This window comes from Protopterus annectens, chromosome 3.part1, assembly GCF_019279795.1.
Source record: "Protopterus annectens isolate FY-2018-M chromosome 3.part1, PAN1.0, whole genome shotgun sequence".
Classification (NCBI taxonomy): domain Eukaryota; kingdom Metazoa; phylum Chordata; order Ceratodontiformes; family Protopteridae; genus Protopterus; species Protopterus annectens.
This window is the reverse complement of record NC_056732.1, coordinates 1,370,895,329-1,370,920,003: the sequence shown is the minus strand read 5'-3', so window position 1 is coordinate 1,370,920,003 and position 24,675 is coordinate 1,370,895,329.

Genomic DNA, 24,675 nt, shown 5'->3' with positions numbered 1-24,675 from the left:
TACACACTTGAATGCATGAATAATCTGTAGCCATTTGATTGTATGGGTAATATACGCTGTATGTACACCTAATGTGCATATTATTTTAGTCTATCTCTCTCCATACCTCTCAGCCTCTCAGAGCAAGAAACCTGGAGAAAGCCATAAATAAAAGTGGGACAAGGGCCTAAAAAATAGGGTCAATTTTTAAATATTGCTCTTACAAACTTAGAAAGTCCATAGAATGACAACTTTTGCATTAGAATGAATTTTGTGAAGGGTATGAAGTCTGAAACTCAATTGTCTTTCATTATTTTTTAACTTCAATATTTAATGATCTGCCACTAATTTGCCAGAAAACCACAATTTTATGCAAAACAGATCAAAAATATGAGGCAAAAATCTGGACAGTCTGCGAAAATCTGTACAGTTGAGAGGTATGTCTCTCTCCCCTTCTTTACCTTGTCACTATCCTTTTTTTGCTTTATTTCCCTTCATTTATATTTGCATTTTATACAGTGTCTGCCACAAATATGCCAGTGGTGTGCCCTGGTGTCAAGCTCCCCAGCATTCCTAGTTATCCCTTGTGGTCACTCCAACTGGATCCAGGCCTGCCTCCCTGTTTGGTATGGTGGGCAGTAAACAGCTGACCTTCCTGCTGCTTCTGGAGGTGTTTCATTGAATAGGAGTGCCATTCTTCCCACATTGGTGGCACTGCCAGAGGTGAGCAATATGTCACCCACAAGGAGTTGGATGAGGTGCCGGGGGATCTGATAGACCAGTGGCTGGAAGCCTGCATCAGTTATGTGGCAGAGATCCTCTTGAGGCATCACTGCTTTCCCCTGCTGTCAACACCTCAATTGGAACCCAGGGGGGAGGGTAGTCAGAGTGCTTTCTGACCCCTCCCCAGGTATTGCACAGACAGTTTGATACAGAAGGCCATGCCCACCCTATCCCCCATGTATCTTGGTGTTCCCATTCCTTGTGTGTCACTGCACTCCCCTGTATGTTGTCCAATCTTCTGCATCCTGCATCACAAATGTCTTTCATTTGTCTGTTTATAGTTCCACCATCCCCTCCACCCTGCAGTATGTTAACACCTCCCCATTTGGCCTTTGTCTCTGTTTTATGTTGGTGCATGTACTCCTGCTTAGAAACCTCTCCATCTTACCCTACCTATTCTTTCCCTTGCATCCTTCCTCATCATCCCTTCTTCAAAATAAATAAATAAATAAATAAATAATAATTAAAAAAAAAAAAAAAAAAAAAAAAAAATATATATATATATATATATATATATATATATATATATATAAAAACCTTCCTACTTCTCCCTATACTCATTCTTACCTTCTGTGTTTCCATTGCCATGGTGCATGTTCCTGTGCTTGCTGACCCCTTTTTCGTATGCTCCTATACTCCATTTTCCACCTTTTTATAGTTAAATAACAGATTTAAAAACTGCAATAGGCCCTTTAACGTGGCTTGCTAATTTTCCCATGTTGTTGCCATGTAGCGCATCTCCATGATGTGAAGCACATACATTTTCTGTACTTATATATTTTCCTTGTCTAAGTCCTAGCTGCAGTTATGGAATTTCCTTTTTCACCGTGGTACTGTGATTTTTGTAGGCAGTTTTTTTAATTAGCAACAGAATATACTGCGGATTTCCACCTAATTAATTTATAGTTAATCTCAGTCTACATGATGTGACAAGCGTTTCCCACTGGAGGCACACCAAAATTAATCTAAGCATATTTCTGAATCCTTGGGTAAGTACACTATGTTCATCACTCTTTTAATATTTTCGAGCAACATTTACTACCAGACTTTACAACATGAATTATGTCAAAATAGTGCTTCTTTCAATTACATCTTTGAATTAATAAATATGGCATTTTAACATGATGTTTATAAATAACCTCCTTGTTGTTTCAGAAAAATTAGAGAAAATTACCTAGGAAAAACAAATTTTAGACCACTCACCAATTGCTGCAGCTATCGATGCTTGGGAATACATGAAACGTGTTGCTAGTTACGTACAAAAGTATTACTTTGATTTGTAGGGAGATACTTTCATAAACTAAAAACAAATTAATAAAGACCATTTTTTGCAGAAGGTTATACTCCATGACATGGCAGCTACCCTCTCAAATCCTGTAAACTAGATATCTCAACTCTGATGTCACATTACTTCTGACTAAAGGAAATTGTTAATTTTACTAAAAATAATTACTCCATCTATCTCCAAGTCAATGCAGCCTCAGAGTTAGCATGTTCCTGTTGTAGGTGAGGGGGTACCACTCTCCTGTGGCTAGGGGTGCAGGTGTTGAAGTCCCCTGGAAAACACATAAACAGTCTTAATGCTTTTATATAATTAAACAACAGAATTAATATTTCATTTGTGCCAGCCATATTTTCAGACTTTTATGGTCAGTATTTGTGAGCAGATTAAAATGGGATGGTTTTATATTATTTAACCTGAGTTGGCAGATAACCTCATCTCATTCAAGAACTGACTGAATTCTTATTTGCTCTAAGAAAATACACTTGTATGTGAAGATAATATCATTTAATGCCTCCTCTCTCATCAAACCCCTTCTCCTGCTCTACTTACTTATATCAGTTGCATCAATTTATCCCCTGTTTATCTGCAATTCTCAGTATCATCTCTCATTCCCTTACATTTGCCTACATTAGTGTTGAGGGTAAGTAAGTATCAAAAAGTATATTATAGAATTATTAGGGTTTTTTTCAGCATCTTACACCAGGTATAAGTTTTTTTTTCAGCATCTTACACCAGGTATAAGGCGGTTTTGCAGCATCTTACACTAGGTATAAGGGGGTTTGCAGCATCTAACACCAGGTATAAGGGGGTTTTGCAGCATCTAACACCAGGTATAAGGGGGTTTTGCAGCATCTAACACCAGGTATAAGGGGGTTTTGCAGCATCTAACACCAGGTATAAGGCGGTTTTGCAGCATCTTACACTAGGTATAAGGGGGTTTGCAGCATCTAACACCAGGTATAAGGGGGTTTTGCAACATCTTACACCAGGTATAAGGGGGATTTGCAGCATCTAACACCAGGTATAAGGAGGTTTTGTAGCATCTTTCACCAGGTATAAGGGGGATTGCACTGACATAAGTATAGCTTAGCTGATTGCTGTCAGGAGAGACCATCTCCCCATTATTTACAATGCAATCTGAACATTCTGCTGCAGTCTATTTTGCGGACCACATCATTGAAGGTGTCATGCAAATAACCTCTGCAATCAAAATTGATAAATACCCAACCTAATTGCTAAAGTCAGGAGGTACAATACAGGGGAGAGTCACACTACAAACTATAATGCAGTACAGTCCTTAGAGCTGGCCATTGCAAGAGAATCCAAGCAAGTCAAGGGCTAAGGACAGACAAGGTACACTAGATGGGATGTTTGAGCATAGTATAAGCATTGTAGTTTTGCAGCTGTGAGTTACTTGCCCATTCCAGTCCACAACACTGTGTTACCAGTGTTGCATATGTATCAGTTACTCTGAGCAGTGATTCAATGCAGCTGCTAGTCACCCTCTCAGTCCTGTTCACAACACTATGTCATCAGTGTCACCAGTGTAGCATGTGCATATGTAGCAATTACTCTGAATAGTGATCCAGTGCAGCTGGCAGTCACCCACCCAGTCCTGTCCACAACACTATGTCACAGGTGTTACCAGTGCTGCACAAGCATACATAACACTTACTCTGAGTAGTGATTCATTGCAGCTGCCAGGCACCCTCCACAAAACTATGCAACTAGTGTCACCAGTGTTGCATGAGCACATGTAGCAGTTCCTCTTAGTATTGATCCAGTGCAGCTGCCAGACAGCCACCCAGTCCTGTCCACAGCACTATGTCACTAGTGTCGTACAAGCATACATAGCATTTACTCTGAGTAATGATCCAGTGCAGCTGCCAGCCACCACCCAGTCCTATCTATAGCACCATGTCACCAGTGTTGCACAACCATACATAGCAGTTAGTCTGAATAGTGATTTATTGCAGCTGCCAGTCACCCACCTAATCATGTCCACAACATCTTGATGCCAGTGTCACCAGTGTTGCATGAGCATATGCAGAAGTTACTCTGAGTAGTGATCCAGTGCAGTTGCCAGTCACTCACCCAGTCCGGTCCAGAACACTATGTCACCATTGTTACCAGTGTTGCACAAGCATACATAGCAGTTACTCTGAGTAATGATCCAATGCAGCTGCCAGGCACCCATCTAGTCCTGTCCACAACACTATGCAACCAGTGTCACCAGTGTTGCATGAACATGTATAGCAGTTACTCTTAGTATTGATCCAGTGCAGCTGCCAGTTACCACCCAGTCCTATCTATAGCACTATGTCATCAGAGTCACCAGTGCTGCACGAGCATACATAGCAGTTACTTTGAGTAGTAATTTAGTGCAGCTGCAAGTCACCCACCCAATCATGTCCACAACAATATGTCACCAGTGTCACTAGTATTGCACAAGCATATTTAGCAGTTACTCTGAGCAGTACTCCAATGCAAACATGTCAGTATTTAACTGAGCTCCATAAGTAGCTGAATTCTTGAATCATTTGAATAAACATTGAACAACTGAATGATTCAGCCTAAGCAACACAGGCTATTAGACTGTACAGCATGATGAAGGACCACACTTTGCCAGATACACAAGGCAAACAAAAGAGTTTAGCACAACCAGGCTTTTGGAATAACGCTTTCCAAGTGATTTTCCTCTATAAAAAGATGTTCTATTTTTTCCTGTGGTTGTATCAGTGTCCAACACCTCCTTGAAAAACTCCTGATTTTTTTTTTTTTTTTTTTGGTGTTAGTGTACCAGTCAGAATGTGTTTCGCATTTTAACATAGATTTCTTCCTTACTTTAAACAGAACACCTATTGGTAGTTCTGCCTTCATGATTTGCACTCTACTCACAGTCACATTTCAACTATGCTATGGCAGTCCAGGAATCTTTTTGAAAGCTGTATGTTATGGTAGAAATAAAACTGTGTTTCTACTTCTTAAACATAAGATAATTAATTGTGGGGGAGCAATGGTGTTTTTTGTATACTTTCTCTTGCTTGTTATTTTAGTTTTTAAAGTTTTAGCGTACAAATTTATTTATTACTTGCTTACTGGGAAACAAAGCCAATTTTCAGCAGAGGCCCAGGGAAAAATGCTCCAGGTGCATGTCTTTGTAACATGGGAGGAAACCCACACAACACAGGGAGGACATGTAGACTCCACATAGAAAGCACCCCAGCTGAAAATCGAACCGGAGAACCTCTTGCTGTGAAGTAACAACGCTACCACTACACCACTGTGATGTCCAAATCAAACACGATATGTGGTGTCTCTTTTTGTGAGGTGTACAGCAGGATAATTGTTAGTGAATTTTGTAAGGAACAAGAAACTGGTCTTTTGTTTATGGTTACAAGGAACAGCAGTTTAAGGTTGTCTTGAGTAAGCTATGAGTTTTGAAAATAATTTTTTTTGGGGGGGAGCATAGGATCTATACTTGCACTATTTTCTTTTTTTTTTCTTTTTTAAGTTATTATATTTAAACATTTTTGAGTCTTAAATATTCTATGTGAAAGCAGGAAAAAAAACTTTGTGCATCTGTTTGTTGGGTTTATGAGAGATTAAATACTTGTTATTTGTTGGAGGATCTAGATACTGGTGCTCTTGTTTAATGTAACATGAACAAATGATTCAATGGTTTCTTGAAACAGCTACTAGATTGGACTGCTGTCTGAGGAAATTTGATTTTAGATACCTCATTCACCCCGTTCCTTTTTCTGGGCTCCTGTACTGATGACTGAGGTGAAATTTCTCAAACATCAGTAGTCCGAAGAAAAAATGCCAAGGAACATAACATTGATGTATATTTTCTACAGTAAAGCATTGCTGGTGCAGTTTCTATGTGTGTGCCAGCAGTGATTCACTGCTTTTGGGAGATTTATCCCTTATTCAAATTTGTGCATCCGTGGAATTGGTATGTAAGTTTAGGGGTGTGGGAGTGCAGGATCACTTGCCCCACAAAAAAAGATCAAAGTTAAATGTTTTATCCTTCAATGTTTTAGGCGTTATTTTTCTGCCATTTCCAGTCCAATGACTGTGGAATTGGCATTTTGTAGTAGAACCCCTTTGTGTTCTTAAGCCCAGTGGTTCTTGACTTGTCCATCATTTACATTAACTTAATTTTAACTGTACACTCTTATCTCATTCAGTCCTATTAATAATTATTACAAGATTTTATAGTGAATGCCTGCCATTAAAATAACTAAACTACAGTTACCCTCTCATTCATATCGTCATACTTTCTAGGTGAGCATATTCACAGTTTTATGTTTTTTCTTGGTTTACTTTTATGATCCTGATTTAGTAACAGTACCCCATTGCCCTACAGAGTAGCTTTAAGGAGCTGAAATACAAGACATGTAATTAAAAGTCTAAAAAGAAAATCCATGACAATACTTACCAATTAATGGCTATTTGACAATGGTAAAAGTATGTTTTGACCAGCAATACACATTTTCTATTTTTTTTTTAAATAGGTTGGATCTTATCTTATATTTGGTATGGTGCTATTATATATGGTCTATCTCCTGAAGTCACAATAGATGATGGTTAACCTTAAATATCTGACAAGTGTCGAGTACATTAAGAATACGAATCAGCAACCCGACCCTTTGAGTACACACACACACACACACACACACACACACACACACACACACACACACACACACACACACACACACACACACACACACTTTCCTCTACTGATACAGGGGTTCTGAAGAATGCATCCATAAAAGCTCTCCTGTATTTCAAGAATCCATATACTTAATAAGCCCAGAATATAAAACCAGTAAGATATTACACAGACCTTCACTTGCCACAATAAATGAAACATGCATAGTAATCATAACATGGTAGAAGGGAGATTCCATAAAAAAATGAATACTTAGAATTAAAAGTGAACCACACCAGACTCAAAAGCATGTAAGGCAGGCACTATGAACTAGCAAAAGGGAATTTTCCATCCCTATAATGTCTCTTCAAATTCAAAAAGAAATCTTCAGAAGTACTCAATATGTAAAGGGGAAAATACAGAGTTGTTGGGCTTTGCTAAATTCCAGAAGGCTCAACAAAAGAAGGCAGCTCATCTCAGTTTGGAGAATTGTTATATTTGTAGTATTACCAAAATCTTGCTGAATGATCCAGTTTGCATATCAGAAATTCCAAGATATAGTTGTCTTCACTATTGCAGATACAATGGGATAGGTAGCAATGCATTAATATATGTAAACAAATATGTAAAATTCAGAAGCCAAGAAAAAAAATATTGGGAGTAGAAACTGCTCACACAATATCAGTGGCACTGAATTATGATATTATTGGAATGTACCATACACCTTCTCGATTCACAACAAACTTTCCAGAACTAACTCCAGGATGTAAACACTGATGAAAATACAATAATTATGCCAGGTCCATGTTGTAGAAGGATGCAGCTCTGACAATGACATCAGTGACTTGAGTCTGACTAGTAGCTTGGGCACCTGTAATAGCTGGTAGAGGAAGATGGCACTGAGCTGCTACTGTCAGTTTTCCAATCCTGGGTGCAGGGAAGGTAGTGTCCATGGCCTGCCACTTGGCTGATGGCTAGCAGGAACACTAAATACTGCACCCATGAAGCACAATCCTGTGGGCATGCTCTGCCTATGTGCACTTGCATGTAGCCCAGAGAGCATGAGGAGGCAAACTCACTAACGTTGACAGCAGCTGTGGAGCTCATTGACCTGCCATATGTGTGTGTGTGTGTGTGGGGGGGGAGTCCTTAGGGAGGGTAGACTTTCCCTCCAGAAGTTGGTGAACTCCCCACCACCAGATTCTGACAATAGGAGTAATAACTAGGCTGAAGAGGCTCTGCAGGCAGGAATAAATGGAACACAGGACTCTCACTTAGGTCTGAGATGCCTGGCTCTTGCCCCAGGCAGAAGGAATCGACCAACTGAGTAAAGGTAATGGAGCTACTAGGCAGGTACAGTGGGGGATACAAAAAGAAAAGAAAAACAATATTTATGAGTATTTAAGCTATCCAGGCACAGTCTACTGAGTAATCTAATCAACATCAAATAAATATGCCCAAATATTAATCAGCTATGATAAAACATTTTGGAAAAATTGTATAGAATTCATCTAGGGGGTGGCAATATCTAAGACATACTGCTAATCCTCGGACATTTCTGCCTGTAGCCAATACTATGCTGTCTGCTGATAAAACAGTTCCTCAGCCCGTTATCTTCAGCAGAACCATTCATAAATAAGTCATTCTTCCTAGGCTTTACCCAGGACTCCCTGATGCAATAAATGTGAAGTTGTTGACACCATTGTCCTTGCATAAATTGTTAATATGGTCCAACCCATGTTGGAGCAACTGTGAGTCAGTGGAACATCGAATAGCAACGTCCAGTTTACAGTTATCTGAAATCATTGATATCCATAGGCCAGGAAGTGACAGTGCATACTGTCACAAACTTGTTAAGACATCCAACACTATTCCTTATAAATGATAATTGACACCACTGAACCAAATTCTCTCTCTCTGACTTCGTCACTTCTAATTCCTCTCTCCCCATATTCTTCATTCACTCCATTCTCTGTAACTACTATATAAACAATAACCTTAAATTACAACTTCATTACTAACCTTTGTCTCTAATCCACCTAATCCACTCTCTTCTACCCCTAACTCTGTTGCCAATGGGAAACCTGAAATATGAGCATTTACCTGTATTATTAATTATCTAACGGCAACTGTCTCATTAAACGGGTGTACTGTATATTATTATATTATGTTTTACTACTGCAAATGTTAAATCTTCATCATGTTCTCTCAGATATTAAGAAAAATTAGGCATGTCTTGTAGTAATTTGTCTCAATCTTGTGTATTAAAATGTTACAATGTTATGTACTACCAATATTGTTCAAGCCATGTCATGTCATCTGTTCTAAGAAAAAAATAGATATGTGATATATTAATTGTTTGCATGTGTTGCTTGTCTCCCTGGGCATCTGCTGAAAATGGGTTATAACCCAGTTGGACCGACCCAGTAAACAAATACAAAATAAATAAAATAAAATAAATAAAAAGCACAAGTATTAAATGACAGTCCATATGTAGTTCAACTGTAAAAACACAGGTTAAGCAGCAGCACATAAGTCAGGGTGGAGGATTGCCTGCTAATCCCAAAGGATGCTGCCAGTGCTGCCTTCCATGTAGTACTGAATGAAGATCTCAGACAGATCCCATAAAGTAAGAGTAACGGGATCTATGTCCGAATCCAGACCAGTATCGAGTGGTGTGCCTCAGGGCTCTGTCCTGGGGTCCCTCCTGTTTGGCATATACTTCTCAGAAGTACAGGCAAGCACGGAAGGGCTGTGGCTGACGAAGTTTGTGGACAACTGCAAACTGGGTGCTATAATAGAGTCTCTGGCCAACATGGAGATCCTCCAGAAGGGCCTAAATGAGACTGATGCATGGTGTCAAAGCCATGGTCTCAAGCTAAATACAAAATAATGCGTAGTAATCCCCTTTGGAAAAAAAAGAGTAACCGCAAACTACAACATAGGAGGTAATCCCCTGAAATCTGAAGAAGAAATAAGGGATCTAGGGACCCAAGTAGATAGTCAGCTTTCCTTTGATAACCATGTTGCCAAAGTGGTTAGAAAATCCTTCTATGTGACCCATCTGATCACAAAAGGGTTCGCATGAAGATCTAAGGATGTAATGGTGCCCCTCTACTCTTCCCTCATCAGACCCATTATTGAGTACAATGCACCAATTGGAATGTACTTGGCTAGACATCTCCAGCAGCTGGAGAGACCACAAAGGTACCTAACCAAGAGGATTACTGGCCTCAAACAGTTGTCCTATGCAGCACGATTGAAAAAGCTAAGACTGTTCTCTGTTGCATACTGCTTTCTCAGAGGCGATTCTAACGTACAGAGCCATGTCCAACCCAGAATTGTTGAACATGCTCCATCTTAGCAAAACCAAATCTACTCGAGCTACACACTCTAGGGATATAAACCTCAACACAACAATGAATAGAACATGCTGGAGGAATATATTCCCTTTGCAGAGACTTCCCTTACTATGGAACAGGGTCCCGATCTACATAAGACAGAGCCCGTCACTATCACTCTTCAAGAGGAACCTTGATGAGTGGATGGGTAGCAGAAAGTTCACACCGGGGATCATACCAACAGCACTACCAAATAGGGGTCAAGGGTACTAGCTTCTAGTACAAGGGTCTAGGGAACTACTAAAGGGGTGGTGAATACTGCACAACGTGGCAGGGCTAATATATGCCTTCGGGCAGATAGCCCAGTACCAACCTATGAACCTATAAGAAAATATATACCTACCTTCCTGTATCAGTTATCCAGTGATAGACCACAGACAGTACTTGGCTTTTCTGGCATCATTATTTATTTATTTATTTGCAGTTGGTTTACCAGAATGGTCCACTGGGCCAAGAAGAACCCATTTTCAATGGAGTCCTGGGGAGAAAAGCTCCATAAAGACAATACTCATGATCAGAGTTGTAGTTTACATAGTAAAACAAAAGTACAGATAAGAACATAGCATTTAAAGATACAGTTTATAAAAATCAACAAATAAAAGTTATAAAACATAAGTAAATATTTACAAATATATTTGTTCCTACTGTAGAAATATAATAGCAGGGCACAAAGTACCTGGGATGCCTGAGGGTGTTAGTAGGGATGAGAGATTGGGGAGAAATGAATAGAGGGAGAAGAGTTAGGAGAAGAAGAGAGAAGAAAGAGGGGGAGGTGGATGGCTGAGTATGAGGTGGAAGAGAAGACGGAGGGAAGAAAAGAAGAGCAGAGAGGGAAAAGGTTGGGAGAAAATGTTATGCAGAGTGGGAGCAGGAGCATTCCCCAAGAGATATTAGGTGTGAGTGAAATGAGGTTTTGATGGTAGAGTGGCTAGCAGTGGTAGGGATGAATGGCGGTAGGGAGATCCATTGGTGTGCTAAGGCAAATGACAGGAGATTTTTACCTGGAGGAGGGGTACGTTTGTGCAGTTCAATGAGATTCTGGTTGTTGGATCTTAAGAGTCTATCAGCAAGGTGCATTTTAAAGGTAGAGGAAAGGGAGGGACAGAGGGAGGGACTGAGGATGAGTTTGTGAGTTTAAATCAGTTGAATGTAGGTGAGATAACTGGGCAGCGCTAACCAGTTTAGTTTGTGGAGGGCAATACAGTGATGAGTAGAAGATTTAAGGCTTGAGGCAAGTTTGGCAATTTTATTATAACAGGAAGAGAGTTTTAAGTGAGGATTGTAGGTTAGTGAGGAGAAGGGCACCATATAGGATAGAGGGGATGAGGTATGTGGTGGAAAGAATGAACTTGGTAGAGGGAGTGAGATAGCATACCAAGTTTCTGGTGGGGTTTTTTTTATATTTATTTGTAGATGGGTGTCGAACTTAAGCTGGCATCAATGAGGACACCTAATAGTTTAGCCTCAGATACTAATTCAAGAGATGTATTGTTCTGGCTAGTGATGAAGATTGAGTTTTTTATCTATGGTGGTTGTTTTAGAAGGGGTAAATATCATAAGTTTAGTTTTTGAGGCATTGAGTGCTAGGTGGTTATCTAACATCCACTGTTCAGTGGTAGAGAAAGCATCTTGGGTTAGCTTTATGAGGGTAGGGGTGGAGGTGGCAGAACAGATGATAGTAGAATAGTCTGCGTATTGGATGAGTTTTGCATTGAGGATTGAATGGTGGAAATCATTGATGAAAATATTGAAAAGAAGGGAACCTAGTATGGAACCCTATGGTATGCCTGTGGTGGTCTTGAGGAATGAGGAGGTGGCTTTTTTCCATTTTACTGCTTGTTGCCTATTAGAGAGGTAACTGGTGAAGCAGTTGAGAGAGAAGGGGGATAGATTCAGATTGGCGAGCTTAGTTAGGAGAAGGTTGTGAGAGATGGTGTTGAAGGCTTTTGAGAGGTCTAGGAGGAGGGTAGATATGATATAGCCAGATTTGCAGGCTATGTTAACAGTTTTGAGAAAGGAGAGGAGAGCAGTGGTAGTGCTGTTGCCAGGCCTGAATCCATGTTGTGTGGGAGTGAGTAGATGATTGTCTATAAGATGGGGAGAAGTTGTAGGTGAATGCATTTTTCAAGAAGTTTAGAGATGGGGATAGGATGGCGATAGGTCGGAAGTTTGGAATATTGTTATTGTTGCCCCCTTTATGTAGGGGATAATAAAGGACTTTTTTCAAATTTGGGGTATGTAGCCTTCTTGGATTGAATGATTTATAAGGATGCAGATGGGGAAGGCAATGACTTCAGCCTCTATCTTTAAAAAGTAGGAGGGAATGTTATCAGGGACGTTGGAGCATGGTTTATATTTTTTGAGAAATTTTTTTATTGTGGATATGGGAATGGGTCTTATAGAGAAAGGAGGGGATTGGGAGGTGGAAGTATTAGCAGATGAGGATGTATGGGGAGGTAGAGGAGAGGTTATAGAGTTATTAGTGAAGGATGATGTTAGTTTGGTTATGGAGTCGATGAAAATAAGAGTTAAATTGGGTGGCCAAATCCATGTCTGAGGCATTTGGATTGAGGCAAGAGTTTTTCTTTTTTGCCGAGGTTGAGGACGATGGTGATACCATTCCAGAATTTTTTTAGGATTTGTCTTGTGGCTGGTTTGGAGTAAGGAGAAGTAAGCTTTTTGGTCTGGTATAATAAGCATTTTGATTTTGTTGCGAATTGTTTTGTATTCGTTGAGGGTGATGGGAGTTTTATTTTTCTGGTGACGTTTCCAAGCTTTGTCTCTAAGACGCATGGCAGCTAGTGTTTCTGTGGTTAGCCAAGGGGCAGTTTTACTTTTTATTCTTTTCATTTTTAATGGGGCAAAGGTATCTAAGAGGTTTAAGAATGTTGTATTAAAGTAGGTAATGGCATTCTCCAGGGGGAGGGGTTTTAGACGGCTCCAGTTTGTGGATTTTAATGAGTTAGAAAAGGTGTTGGGATTGAAGTTTTTAAGGGAGTGTGTGGAGATATAGTTATGCAATAGTTATAAGGGGGAGGGAAGGCAGTGATCGAAAGTAGCAAAGTGATCACTAAGAGAGTTGGGAAGGGTGCCATTATCAAAGATATAATGAGGGTGGGAGACTAAGATCCAGTCTAGGGTGCTACCTGAAGAGTAGTCTTTGGAGGGTCTATTTATAGAACTGATTAGCTGGGAGAAATTATAGAGGTTTATATTTAGGGATTTTGTTGAGGATTGTATGGAGGACCAGTTAATGCTCACGTCACCCAGGATTATTGTTTCATTGCAAATGTTGGTGGACAACCAGGGGAGAATATCTTCAAGTACTTGAATATTGTCTCCAGGAGGGGTGGAGAGTGAGGCTCTACATATATGCTGGTGTCTATTTGAAGTAGAGCTAGAATTAATTTGGTGTTAGTGAACTGAGGAATAGGTTTAGTGTAAGGAGTAAATGAGAGGGAGGATGAGTAGACGAGAGCTACTCCTCCACCTTTTTTATGGGTTCTGTCTTTTCTTATGATAGAGTAGTGGGGGGTGTTATTTCAGAGTCCTTTGTATGGGGTTTTAACCAAGTTTCAGAGATCGACAGGATATCTGGCTGATTATGGAGAAGTGATGCATGGAGATTGGGGATTTTGTTAGCTATACTTTGAGCATTTAGTGAAGTGAATAGAAAGGATTTTGCTGTTGGGGCGTAGAGAGGCTAGGGTTAGGGTGTATGTCACCAGAGAGGAGGATGGTTATAAGTTATTGAATATGGATGAAGAGGTATTTGGACTGCTTAGCATCAGATTTGAGTGTCATAAGTTTTGTGGTGGTAGGATTAATTAGAATGGGAATAGAGTGCTTGAAGGAAGAAATACATTTGTAGGGAGAAAGTAGATAGTGGTTGGTAGGATATAGATAGGGGGATATTTGGATTGATGAGTGTGTGTCATCTAATATCATCATCCCTCTCAACCTCTTAGTGCAAGAAATCTGGACAGAGCCTGACAAAATGGGGGGGGGGCAAAGACCCAAAAACAGAGACAGACTTTAAATATTGCTCTTGTAAATTTAGAAACTGGCTAGAGGAACAGGGGATGTGTTAACATACATTTTCTGAAGGATTTGAAGTCTGAAACTCAAGTGTATGTCATTATTTAGTGACTTCAGTCCTCAGATTATCCCAGTGATTTGCCAGAAAACTACAAATTTTATGAGGAATACACAAAAAATAATGGACAAAAGTCTGGACACTCTATAAAAATCTGGACAGTTGAGAGATATGAGCATCATGCAAATACACACCATTCCTTCTTTGCAGCTTTATATTCTCAAAACAGGCCATGTGGACTTCATGAACCATAGCTGATATAACAGACGATTTAAATTGTTCTTTGCTTGCTATGGCAGTCATAAGTGAACACAAGAATGAAAACTATTTTAGTACATTTGTCTTTAGCTGCTTGCCTTTGTGCAGCTCTCCCCTCCTGTTTATTTATCTGCCTTGTCCTTTTATGATGATGATGATGATGTAAAAATGAATTTTCCTATCTGGTAATGACCTTGGCAGTCTACCTAGACTACTGTGTTCTGTCTTTAATCTTCTGAGAGCTAACTGTGCCTCCATAGATATAGTTAGATAAGCCACTATACTTTATTTCTTTATTCACTTGATACTGTCTGGAAAAAAGGAACAAATACCTAAGTTATTGACAAATACAGTGCATACAAATATACAGGAATATAATATCAGTATGTTAGCAAGCAAGTCAACTCATGGGAGGGTAGCGTACTGGTTAAGGTGTTTACCTTACAGACACAATGTGCAAACTTTAATTCTTACATGGGATAATTGGCTGGGCTCACAAGGGCAGTTAGCCTAGTATGAACCTATGAATTTCATTATGAACTTTGTTTGCTTCAGCACTATGAACATAAAGAGTTTTTTCTTGATGCACTTGTAAGCTGAAATGCTTCTTTTTTGCTCTCAGAACACCATCTTAACAAAATCAGATTTGTGATTAATTTCTGAATTTATTTCATCTGAGCACTTTCACCATATGGTTTTGCATGCCATTACACTTCTCTTTTTTAAACTTCTTTTTTGCAGGGGGCAAGCTCCCCTGCACCCCATGATGTAGGGGACAAGCTGCCCATACTGCCTGAACTTATATATATCAACTCAGAGATCACCATACCTCTGAGAAAGGGGAATATTCTGGTAAATGGCCATCTTGGACTAGGTATATGTAAGTTTTGTTTTTTTCGGCCATTCAGTCTCAGTGTTTTGGGACTCACTGTAGATTGTCCTAAGATTTTGAATGGTTACCTTGCAAGCCTCAAAGTTTTTCCATGTTTCCTGTCAACTTCTTCTGTCTCAAGTTTAATTTATATTCAGTCCTTTGTTTTTGGGATTTAATCTGGAGATAAGGAAAGAGCTGTCCAAGTGGGACTACTGATTAGGCAGTCATGAGGGTACTCTGTGCTTTCACCAACATCTCAGTGAACCATAGTTTGAAAAGCTTAATCCCACACCTTGTACAAGAGAATAAGAGGACTGTGTCATCGCAGGGGCCGACAGCACCCCCATTATGAGTGTGCTCTCTTGCACACTCTCTATGAAGGCTATCACACATTGATGGGTTGGTAAGTATAATACCCATCTCTGAGGCTAGAATTTGCATTGCTACCACTCCTCCAAGAGATGCAGCCAGCTCTGACACTGCCTCTTCCAGGAATTGCCCTCCCATCCTTCTTGGCAGAGGTATCAAGCTCTTGAGTGGCTAGTTGAATTCAGGTAATTTGTGTCAGTGCTGGCAAAGTGTTCTAAGTTTCCTTATGAAATGAGAGGATCTCACAGACATTACCCTACTGGAGAACAGATGTTCTCAAACAGGATACTGATCGACAAGAAGAGCCTAGTAGCAAGTCTGCATCTTCACTGCAGCATATTAAGCCACCACGAAGCAAGGACTCTGCCATCTTCGTTAAACAAGGCAGTTTTCTGAGTGTAATAAACAAGTAAATGAGAAGCAAACCAAAGCAGATGATTCTGTTAACAAAAGTAAGTGCAGTGCAGTTACAAAGATTTGCTGTTCTACTTTCCCTTCATTCACAGCTTAAAAAACATGGAGAATAAAACACAAATGACACAGTCCTTTCTCTCTCTCGCTCTCTCTCTGTGTGCATGTGTGTGTGTGTGTGTGTGTGTGTGTGTGTGTGTGTGTGTGTGTGTGTGTGTGTGTGTGTGTGAGAGCATGTCTATCTCTCTTTGCCTCTATGTGCATGGAGGTAGGGGGTGCATCTGAGTTTCTGCATACGTGTGAGACTATCTCTCTGCCTCTGCATTTGTCAGTGGATGTATGCATGAAAATCACTGTGCATGTAGTATGTGTGTGTGTGTGTGTGTGTGTGTGTGTGTGTGTGTGCATGCTTGTGTATAAACATTAAATATTTACACAATGTATTTATGAATATTTTCGATGTAAAATACATCCTCCGAACAATAATTACATATCCTGCTATGAAACATTAGGAGGTAGAACTATTTTACATCAAAAACATAACAAATGCATATATTAATAATAAAATAATAATTAATACCAATTTAACAAATAGCCAATTTTCTAAGCATAATAATACCTTCCAGAATGAGTGTTATACTGGAAATAACAGACCATCCAAGGGTGGTCTCTTGTTTCCCCAATAACATCCACTATGCCCTGCATTATTTCTTTCATACAAAATACATTGTCCCTAGAAGATGTCCATTGTTTGCTGCTGGCTTAGAACTGTATATCTGGATATAACTAAATGTCAACAAAACTTGGTTCTCCTGTCACTCCCTGTATAGACTGGCATCTAACTCTTAGTGATATACTGCCTTCAGGTATATCTAATTGTTTCTGCTATAAAACACATTTCTAGTTTTGACTTCTTGCCAGAACACTTCTATTTCTAGAATTGTAGTCACTATTATGAAAACGTAATGTCTTGACCTGCACTAACTTACCTTTATTCAGCCGATCTCTTCTAGATTTACTGAAAAAGTTTGCATCCTTTATTTTGTCATTCCAACATGCAGATTATTTTAATTATTAAACTAAATTAAAACTTAATCCCCCAGATTCATGAAGCTTGGCACAAGGCCGGCGTAAGGCTTGCGCCAGCCGTGCAGCGTATAACTGGCGTAGCAGCGCCACATGCATAGTAATGAGTGTGCGCCGCAACCACAACCATGTGCATAGGGCACGTGCGCGAGTCCAGGGAGCCCATGTAGGATGCGCCCGTAGGCGTGGCCAAGCCGGTAGGCGATGAGCAACCTAAAGTGCTGACTGTCACATGCCGCCTGCAATAGTAACCGCACCAACCAGTGTCCGTGGATAATGAAACGTACGCAGAGTATGCAACATAGTACCCGTCCACACAAAATGGAGAACCAACCATAAATCCACGAAGTACAAAATGTTCCCGTCCACGGAACAAAGGATACTCAGAATACCGTGTCCGTCACGCAATGCACTGTCAGCAGGCATACCCAGTGGAGGTGTACTGCATCATGTCAGCGCGCCACAACTACACATGACTAGCCCCATGGGCATGGTCACCAGCAGTCCCACAGTGGTAGTGAGAGTACACAGCTGGGCAGTCGTGGCCATATAACAACCAGAAAGAAACCAGATATCCCAAACACAGACAAACATGTGTATAGTAAAATGTGCTAGACACAGCAACGTAACCGTCACATACACATAGGATGGCGAATGCCGAATTGGAATATCCAGAAGCAGAACCCATGCATGCAAATGTAATACACAACCCCGTCATAGCACGTAACCCGCACCCATGTCCGACTGTCCACCCAATCCAGCTAGCAGCCTTGCGCAGCTGCACACCTACACACAGCGGGTATACCCCATATGTAGTAGGAAGTATTGTCCTAGGCAGTGACACGCATGCACATATGTACCCCACATGTCAACATCCCACCCCAGGTACCGATATCCAAATGGTGCATGTGAATGTGTCGGCAGAATGTGTACATCCCGCATGTGGTTACGGACCTGTCGAAACCCCATAGGTGTTCACACGCCACGGTGTCCATAACTGTACACATCTGGACCAAGCAGTATGTGCAGCCACTGTACCGATGATTAGCTATGCAGACATGTCAAACACAATACACAGGGCGGAACAGCCGTCCACCAAGCAGGTCACCCTAGCAGGGTTGCCACATGCACAGAATGTCAAGGTGGGACATCAGTCATAGATATGTGTGGTTCCATATGGCAAAACACCCATGGCCAATGCAAAGGATAGAATAACACGTATATGCCCGGATGAATGGTTATGTCATAGCATGGGAATAGCTTAAGCTATCCAACATAATAGTCATGCGTACCAGATACAAAATGCCTGTAACACGCACGTAGTAATGCAGGAAGACATACACGACTGTGTCAATATCACAGGACATATGGCATGTGTCAAGTGTCGACGCAGGACACAAATGCCCATAATGGGGCCCCCTGCAAAGAGGAACACGTGCCAACCCCACCCCCCACTGACGTATTGGCAGTACAACTACAACCCAAACACACACCAACACCACCGTCCAACCCATGATAGCAACGAAGGCCGGACAAAGACCAACACGATGCGTGCACAAATAGGGACACATGTAACCGGTGCTCCGACAACCTTCCACAGGCCACCGAATAATAGTATGTACATACGCATGTAATGCTGCGAAGGATGTGTGGTAGTCCCCAGTATCAGAGGTAGGTACACAGATGCACTGTAACCAACCGTCACATATGTGCACTGTACACAGCATACCTGCAGGTAATACATAGTTCAGTCATGTGCCACATAAATATCCACGTATGAATGAGGACAGGGGATAGACAAGTGTGAATGGTAAAAACACAGGACATGGCATATGTATGATAACCGGCACCACCCACAGCATTGTATGTCAATAGCAGAAGCTATTGTTGGTTGTCCAAACACTCGTGTCTGTACACACGGAATAAATATCATAGCAATAACCCACGCCTGGGTGTGGGTAATGCTGGATATACCCACGGTAGACGTGGTGCGGTCCCGAGGGTGATGCCCGAGGGACCAAACAAAGGCAACCGTGGGTAAATACAGCAGTATCCACACCCAGACGTGGGTTACTGCTATTATGCCATATCATCTAGGAAAATAAACTATTAACCCCTAGACATAATGGCACAGCATAATGCCTGTCTGCTGCCCATCCGCAGATGTCTGGCATCCGCGGCGGTGCTGACGTACTGCGCGAGATGTCCGTTGCCAATGTCGAAACTGTCTCACTATGTAAAACACAGTCAACATAGCTAATCAATACAAAACAGCAACGGAGAGCTCGATGTCCCCGTTGCTGTGTTGTACAACCTGACCCGCTATGTTAAATGTGTGTAGCAGAGCGAGACTTCCCCAAAGTAAGCAACGGACATCTCCGTGGCTCGGTGAAAGCTGTCACGCTATGTTAAACCCATGTAACATAGTGAGACAGGATATGAATACCGAGGTATACTAATGTAAATAGGTCCGGGCGACCGGACCGTGTGCCATTACTATAACCCGATCTACAATGGGCACGCTGGCCAATCAGCGTGCACGGTTAGGAATAATGGGGGGGGGGGTTATGGTATAATAGACATGGACAAACCATGCCCATGTGCCTCGTCTGATATTCGTACATGGTCAGGGCAGTCCCGTACACTAGGCGGACAAGACCAAACCCAGAGCATCACAGGAACACCCTGACAATCAAAGACCTGTATGCATTGGGGCTATAAGCCCCTGTGATCTGAATATCCCTGCAGTCACGCCATATGCATCCTGGGTCAAGAGCAGTAGTGAATAGGGAATGTGGAACATGTAGTACCGCACTTTTCCCAGCAGGAGAATGGATGCCTGTGATGTAAGTGAGTGCGGGGGGGGGGGGAATATGTAAATGTAGCTATGTACCATGGGTATGCATATAAATGAGACAGAACAGCAAACGTGTAGTGGTCACAGCAACCGGCGAACGTGAATGCAGTCCCATTAGAATTATGACTATAGAACATATAAATGTGAACGTGTAAGTAATGCGTCTGTGCCGCAAAGACAGTTACATGTGTAAAGGTGAAAGTGTGTTCCGCACACGTCTGTTAACCGGATCAGAGATACTTTACTGGAACAGTCACAACTAATACAGGCCACGTAATCACACAGACTCAGTAAACATATGTAACCCAGAATACGGATATGCATGTGCGCCTGCGCGTAACCCACAATTAGGAAATGCAAGTGCGCCTGTGCATGTGTGATCCGCTCACAGCAGGGTAAGTTAATGCTGTGTCCCCCACGTTAGCTATACATGTCTCAAAACTGTCAGCCTCTAAAAGTATGGAACTGGACAATGCCATGCAAAGTACTGGTACAAATAGTGAGAAACACATGTATGTGATAAGACAAACATAGAATGTGGATAGAATAGCGGGTGTGTTAGTAGCAGGGATTGACGAAGGGTATGCATCTGTAACCCGACCTACATGTCAGAAGGTGCCACCGTATGTTTATGTAAGTTTTATGTTGGTTTACATTTGTTGACCGGGCTAGGCTAGCTGGATATATGTCCAGTGTCAGTAGAGGCCCAGGGAGAAATGCTCCACACACAATAATAGCACAACATACCAAAGTAGTCATATATGTAAACAAAAATGAACAACAATAGAAAGTGTCCAAAAAAGACTGGTTACATAAAGATTCCAGAAAACAAAGAAAAATATAGTCGGTGGAAGCACGTCATAAATATAGAATCAAGTCTCTATAGAATCAAGTAAGTCTCACATGAAATGCCAGCAAATTGCCAGATAGACACAGGTCAATGTAACACACACCGAAGATAAAGGGCCAACCATCCATACACTCTGCTAGAACCTGTACAGTGGAAAGGTATGGTATGGTTATAGATGTGTGTACACAGGTAATCCACAGACAGTAACAAAGCAAGGTATGAAACGAGGGGTCACATGTATATATGTACACACAACAGACCTACGTCCCGTACATACGACATATGGATATAAATATGCCAAGTAATAGATAATATAGGTAGTCAAACAGATGTCCGCGAATGGGGAACATACAGCAGCAGTCAAAACCACTGGCCAGAAGGTGACAGTCCAGCAAGTTCTACACTATACACATGCACACTGGTGTCCATTGTAGGACTCCAAAAATTGCTCCATTCGCAACCCCTGCTGCGATTGATGCAAAAGAAGTGACAGCCGCAACTACGGAACAGCTATACATGCAGTAAAAGCTTGTTCAAGGTTGATGACACATGTGTCCATGAAATGCAGGACATATGGACAGATATCCCCAGAGTGGCGAGTCCATAGAAGTGCGTCCACATCCCAGTACCGCACACATTAACCATGTGTAATGTGTACCGTCGAGGGTTGCAGGCATGGGAACCTAGGTATGCAGAAATGGGCCTAGGTGTTGTTTGGCAGAGAATCCGTAGGCCCGCCCCGTGGGAGGGATGTGGGTATAGCACATGCCTTAATCCCCAGTAATGGTGCAAAGCACCCACCGGATAATGCGGAAAGCAGGTGTGAAATATGTACAGCCCTATATCAGTGTCCTGTAGGCGATTCCCATGGATGGACATGCGTACGACCAAGATGGCACCCATAACTGGAAATCTGTCGGAACAACACAGCTGCAGTAAGGCATAGCACAGGAAATACAGATAGGGACTACATTACAAATACCCCATACAAAGTCAGACCATTGTGCGAATTCTGGCGTACATAGCTCCCAACCTTCCATCACCAAAATGAGGAACACTCGCCTTCATAATGTGGAACAAATGGGCAAGATGTGGAACACATACTAATGGCTTACTAACAACGTCAACTAGGAAGGTCATAGGATGGTTAAAATATGCTGTTGTCACTTATAAAGAAGATTCTTTAATGAAGTAATAGGATTAATGTCAATTTACCATGGATTTCACCTAAAGCATTCCTAACACTGAATGTGTAACAGACCCATTCAATGTGGAACTTTGAGGAATTTCGAGGAGCATGACCCTTTTAAGACCCCAAATGAGGTACGTCCCTCATAACGAGGTACACTTGAGAGGTATGCTGGCGTAGCCATGAATACGGATGTTATGAGTGTCACTAATCATGCAATGGAAATAGCGCCCCCTATCACCCACTGCACAGTCCGGAATGCCTAGGCAGCAATCAGCTAGGAAGGCACAGCACTATGCAAAATGTAACAAGGGCAATGGCCGAACATCAGGGCGTGTACACATAATGACAACAGGTCAGGGTATGAAGGAGCTACCTGTCCAGAATACATGTACTGAACTGGTGATACTAGGCGGACAGGTGGGAAGAAAGACAACAGGACAAATGTGCAAACATGTATATGTCCTACCCCGGTAATTGTGAATGACAACGTATGCCCCGCGAAGGTCAATGTGGAAGGTAATCAGACACAAAGGTGAAGTGTCCCCCAGGGTGCCATGATGTGTCAACATAACAATTACCAGGCCCCCATAGTCATACATGAGCCCCACCACTGACGGGAAGCGCAAATACGACGCACACATATGGTACAGGAAAGAACAAGTAGTGTGGATAAGCAGATGTAGACCTGTGTGAGGAATACAACTGTCTGCGTGGGTGTGCCGTGCAAATACAAAGTAATGTCATGTGGTCTGTCATGCCGCCACACACTGTGTGTGTATTATAGTCAGACAGTAGGTATGTTGTATTAGACACATACCCTGCAACTGCACAGATGTATGCAGACTGTGTAGAAGTCTGCCTCATATGTTCGCTGTGTTCCACGTAACAGTAACAGTCCGGCGCCCTCATGATAACCGACGACAGGAAACAAAGACAAACATGCGAGGAAGACACCAAATCAGACAGAAATGCCATACGCATGCATAACACATCACTGTGCCCACTATCAATGTTTCTAAGAGCAACATGACATGACTGGCCCCGAGTGTCCCACTATCACATAAGGCCGTGTCCAGATATACGCTCCCTGAGGTGGAGTGTTATGAACAGACACAGATACATGTGTGTGGAAACACTAGTATCCACTGCAAGACGATGGAATGTGCTGCTGTAGGAGGGGTAGTACTGTCTGCAGGTATGTGCTGAAATGCACATGAAACAGCTGTCTACATGGATCACCCATAGTGGCGACACCTGCACAGACGATTATAGTGGGACATACACACAACCATGCACACAGCTCAGATAGACATACACATACCATAAACAGGCAATGATACACAAGGTCTATGGCGTGTACGAGTACAGTGACAGTACAGCAAGGATAGCTGTCTGCCAAGATATACAGCAGATGTCTCTAGGGCGTGCAACACCTCCCGGAACACGGACGTTGCATGGACAATGTTTGGATATGCATCGTACCACATTTCTATGTGTCAGCCGTGCAAATATGCGATACATGGGACAGACAGCTGTCCATGCAAGAGCAGTGCTATGGGCATAACATATGTATGTAGCTATACATCGAGAGAGATACAGACAGACACATGTGGCAAGGCCGGTAGTGGAACCTACACATCACTACCCTATCACACCACAGCAGGACGCACGTGGAGAACACGCTACGGAGGTCGCTAACCACAGCAGGCACACAGGCAGTCCACTAGCTGTGTCTCAACATCCGCAAACACAGAGATGTCAGCAGGGTATATGTGTGCTGCGGAGCGTCTAAAACCATAACCTACGAACCCATGCGGCTGGGAGCATAGACACACACACACACACACACACACACACACACACACACACACACAGCTGGCAGGCATGGGAATTGACCTTACCCCTACCTACCCAACCGCATGACAGTATGACACAGGTACGGAATGCGCTACTCGGAGCACTGAACACAGCACTGTCAGAGGCATACGTCTAGGTGGGTGACATCATCCGCAAAGGAATCGACGCCGATAGCAAATGTATGTGTTGTGAAGCGTCTAAAAGCATTACTATCTCCAGAGGCAGCTGGAAACACACACACACACACACACGGGGAAGGGCCAGGAGTTGAACCTACACCTACCTACATGAACACACTACAGCATGATGCATTTACAGAATGCACTACCGAGATTACACAGCACTGTCAGAGGCATACTTCTAGGCGGGTGTCATCATCTGTAAAGGAATAGACGCTGATAGCCAAGGTATGTGTTGTGAAGCGTCTAAAAACATTACTATCTCCAGAGGCAGCTGGAAACACACACACACACCACACACACACACGGGGAAGGGCCGGGAGTTGAACCTATGCCTACTTTCATGAACACACTACAGCATGATGCATTTACAGAATGCGCTACTGAGATTACTGAGCACAGCACTGTCAGAGGCATACTTCTAGGCGGGTGTCATCATCCGTAAAGGAATAGACACTGATAGCCAAGGTATGTGTTGTGAAGCATCTAAAAACATTACTATCTCCAGAGGCAGCTGGAAACACACACACACACCACA